This window comes from Bison bison, unplaced genomic scaffold (genome assembly GCF_000754665.1).
Source record: "Bison bison bison isolate TAMUID 2011002044 unplaced genomic scaffold, Bison_UMD1.0 scf7180017864182, whole genome shotgun sequence".
Lineage (NCBI taxonomy): Eukaryota > Metazoa > Chordata > Mammalia > Artiodactyla > Bovidae > Bison > Bison bison.
The window spans coordinates 769,004-773,431 of NW_011494754.1; the positions used below are offsets into that span (position 1 = coordinate 769,004).

At 38.9% G+C, this 4,428-nt stretch overlaps 2 protein-coding genes across 6 annotated transcripts in view; one reads left to right on the forward strand and one right to left on the reverse strand.

The window, feature by feature from the left end:
* Positions 1–4,428, reverse strand: part of LRRC16A (leucine rich repeat containing 16A) — a 307,036-nt gene that overhangs the window by 195,387 nt on the left and 107,221 nt on the right. The gene's annotated exons all lie outside the window — the stretch shown is intronic.
* LOC104991105 (cytidine monophosphate-N-acetylneuraminic acid hydroxylase) overlaps positions 1–4,428 on the forward strand; it is a 295,241-nt gene that overhangs the window by 2,414 nt on the left and 288,399 nt on the right. The gene's annotated exons all lie outside the window — the stretch shown is intronic.

The following is a 4,428-nucleotide window of genomic DNA, read 5'->3' on the forward strand; positions in this document are numbered from 1 at the left end:
AAAGTCCACTGTCCACATTTTCGCTTTTACTTGGAATAAAAGGAGAAGCTGCCAGGAATTTTGCGTACAAGAGTAAGGTGACCTGATATTTAAAATGATCTCTCTGTTGAGAACAGGCTTGAAAGTGGGTGAAAGGGCAGGAGGGGAAGCAAGAACCCATTCAGGCTGCATCAGCAATAATTTACAAGAGAGGTGATGATGGCTGGGGCCAGAGTGATCAGTGGAGTGGACAAAAAGGGCCCGATCCTGGATATATGTTGATGGTAGAGCCCGGATGGATTTGTGGACAGAGTGGATTTGGAATATATTAGTTATTTTGTTAGAGGCAACAGTTTGGTTTATGCCTGTGAAATAATTATAAAACAAGTGAATGTGGCACATGATTTGAGGACTACTGGATTGGTCTAGGTAATTTGTTACTTACGTAAGAAAATAATTATGGAAGAAAAGCAAATAGAGAGCAAAGAACTGGTTCCAGGATTTTTGCGTCCCTTCATAAAATGTCAACTGTGCTTTTACAATATAATAATATAAGGCCAGAGATTATAAAATGCAGCTGTGGGGAAGAGGAAGAAGGGAATTTACTTTCCCTTTTTTCAGTTTCTCTAGAGCAGTCCTATCCCACAGAATCTTCTGGAAATGCTCTACATCTGGACTCTCCAATACTGTAGCCACTAGCCATGTGTGGTTACTAAGCACTTCAAATGTGACTAGTGTGACTGAGTAGCTAAAATTTTAATTTAATTCTAATTAATTTTAGTTAAAATGTTGCCGCTTGTTGTTAGTAGCTACCATACTGAACCATACAGAGCTCCCCACACAGCGAAACATTCCTGAACATTACATAACACTTTTACTCTTGAAATCAAATTAAAAGGATATATACAGAATAGATTTGGAAAATCCCAAAATATACATTATTTTTTTTTATTACACCCTACAGTCACCATCTAATTCTCCTTCTTGAAAAGAAATATTAGATGGCTTGGTGTTCATCATTTTTAAACACATTTTCTTAGCTTTTGCATGCACCTCTAATACCTTCTTGGCCATCATTCTATCAACGACATTCAAAATGAGATTTCCCTCCCTGATTTGTATTCAATGCTAACATTGTAAATGCCCCATAAAAATAAAGATACAAGATTCTTATTATAATTGAGTTTCCCTCCTGCTCTAAATTAAAAAGAACTTTATGGCATCAGTTATCTCATTTTTCTTCCCAAAACAGATGAAGGAGCTGAAGTTAGTATCACCATTTTCCAGTTGAGAAAATCAAGGCAGAGGAAGATTAAAGGCAGCCCACTGTACACTGTAGGGCTTCCCTAGTTGCTCAGTGGTTAAAAATCTTCCAGCCAATGCAGGAGACACAGGTTCAATCTTTGGGTCAGATAGAGCCTCTGGAGAAGGAAATGGCAACCCACCCCAGTATTCTCGCCTGGAAAATCCCATGGACAGAGGAGCCTGGCAGGCTACAGTCTACCGGGTCACAGAGTCAGACACAACTAAGTGACTAAACAACAACATTGTACAGCGTCAATCTATAGTTTTGTTGGAAAAGAGCAGAACTTAGGAAGACATAAAAAGAGAAATCACTTGAAAATGAGAAAGAAAAAAAAAGACTACATGTAAATCCTTGATTGCCAAATTCAAGTGAGCTGAGATCTGGGTCTAGAAAATGCTGTCTAGACAAACAGGGTTGCTGTGTCTGTCCTTAGGAGCCTGTGACTCAGACTTTCCAGAAGTCCAGCAAGGCACCTGAAGCAAGACGCTGGCTCCCCAACCGAACGGTGAAGAGGATGCAGTTGTTAGGCTGGGGCTCGATCAGCAAAATGGCCTCATATAACGATGCTGGCTTATTCCTCAGCAAACCAGATCCAAATGACAGGGCAACATTCTTGAATACTCTCCGAACCCAACAGCTGGAGAATGAGCTTCCAGTAATCTTGCTTTGGAAACACTCGGGCTAACCCCAGTTATATACTAAATTGCATGACCCAAGAGATTAACAGGGCAATTCAATCCATTTACAGCTGACGTCGGAAGTTGTCAGTTCCTTCATTTTGAGAATGAGGATACTAAATCCTAGTATACTTGCCAAATTATACTAGGATACTTTGATACTTGCCAAAGAACAAAAGTGTATTCCTTTTACAAGCAAGCAAGCCTGTGTTTCTATGTTACATATAACTACTATGGCATTATGTCTCCCATAAACAGTTAAAAGAAGTCAATTATCCTTACTTTTCAACTCCAATGTGTTTCTAGACACTACAGACTTGAGGATAATCATTGTTATATATTATATAACACAAATGTACGTGTGCATACTCAGTTGCTGAGTCATGTCTGACTCTTTTCCACCCCACAGACTGTAGCCCGCAAGGCTCCTCTGTCCATGGGATTTTCCAGGCAAGAACACTGGTTGCCATTTCCTCCTCCAGGGATCTTCCCAACCCAGGGATGGAACCTGTGTCTCCTGTATTGGTAGGCAGATTGTTTACCACTAAGATACCTGCAAAGACCATAAAATATATATAACAATTATATATATATATTTATTTATTTATTTATTTATATTTTATGGACTTCTCTAGTGGCTCAGATGGTAAAGAATCTGCCTGCAATGCAGGAGACCCAGGTTTGACCCTTGAATTGGGAAGATCCCCTGAAGGAAGAAATGGCAACCTACTCCAGTATTCTTGCCTGGAAAATCCCATGGACAGAGGAGCCTGGCAGGCTACAGTCCATGGGGTTGCAAAAGAGTCAGACATGACTGAGCAACTGAGCACACCCACACACACATACAGCCTTGATCAGCATTCTTAAATCTGAACTGAGACATAACAATATTATAAAAGCAAAGATAAAACAAACACAGAACATTAAAATAATTCAAGATTGTTCAAGTATGTGTTAGTTCCTATGAAATAAGCATAAATATACTAAGTACATTCTAAATGAAGCCAAAAATACTATTCAATATCTAGAAAATGCATAAAATTAGAACTTATATCATAAATCTTGGAATTTATGCCTCTTGGAATCTAGAGGGGCCTCCTCAGAACAGCTGAGCTACCCTGGTCTTTTAAAATGCAGTCTGGTCTAATCCAAGCTGATGTTTCCTTTCAGTGAGCAGAGACATTCAAAAATTCCCTCACCTCCACTTTAGTGATATGCAAAATGCTACATAGGCAGGGACTTCAGATATGTTGCCAGATGACAATGAAGATGTGAATGGAGATGGTGGATGATTTTAAATGCTATAAGTGAAGGAAGGCGACTTCTGTTCTGCTAAGGGTTCCCTACCCAGAAGGTTCCCAGCTGTGCAGCATCACTTGGCTTAGCAAAAGAAAAACATGTTTCCTTCATAAGAGATTTTTTCCCCCAAATTATAAGTTTTGAAAGGAGCTTCAAGATGTGAATCCAAAAAAATTCCTCATCTTAATTCTGAAAACGATTTTGGTCAATACCATTAAGTACAGCTGGGTGCAGGGACAAAATCTATGCAAAGCATTTTACAAGAAAGGAGAATTAGTCAACACTCCATCATTATATGAAAAAAAAAATTAAAAATTTTTTAATTGCCTGAGACACTTTCATGGCAGGAAGACTGATTCTAATTCTTCCAAAGACATGCAGAAAGACAAAGCTTCCAGGCAGATGTGTGTTAATCTAAAGTAATCAGAAGGGACACAGGAAGAACCAAGTCACAGTGGGGTCATGACAGACGGTGCTAAATTAGCACGATTTACACATAGATTTTAAGGCAAAGAACTAAAGACAAAGAGGACAGAAGGACAGAAATGGAAGCTGTAGAAATATACCCCATGAATTAATTGTACATGTCGGACAATTCCTACAGATCTAATTCTAGACGATGCCACAGTGCTTCTCAAGACAGACACATCTGAGCTAGCTCCACTGCTTCCAAGCCGTGTTTGGGGCAAATGATCTAATATCCCTACACCTCACATCCTCAACTGTAAGTGGTTACAACACAGTATCCACTTCCTATATATGAGTATTGTGAAGATTAGATGCAAGGATATATGTAAGAGCTTTTAAGCACAGAGCCTGGCCAACTACAACAATTCAGTATTAGCTGTCTAATGATAATAAGAGTAGTCATGGTTCACCCAGAAATAATACCTCTCCGAATAACACTGAAACATAGACATTACCCTATGTAAAATAGCTAGCCAGTGGGAATTTGCTACGTGACCCAACAAACCCACTGCTGACAACCTAGAGGGTGTGAGATGGGAGAGAGGGGACATATGTAAACCTATGGCTGATTCATGTTGATGTATGGCAGAAACCAGCACAATATTGTAAAGCAATTTCTCCTCTCATTAAAAATAAATTTTAAAAAAGATTAGATTTAGTGTGCTTCTAACCAAAAAAAAAAAAAAAAAATGTAGAAAA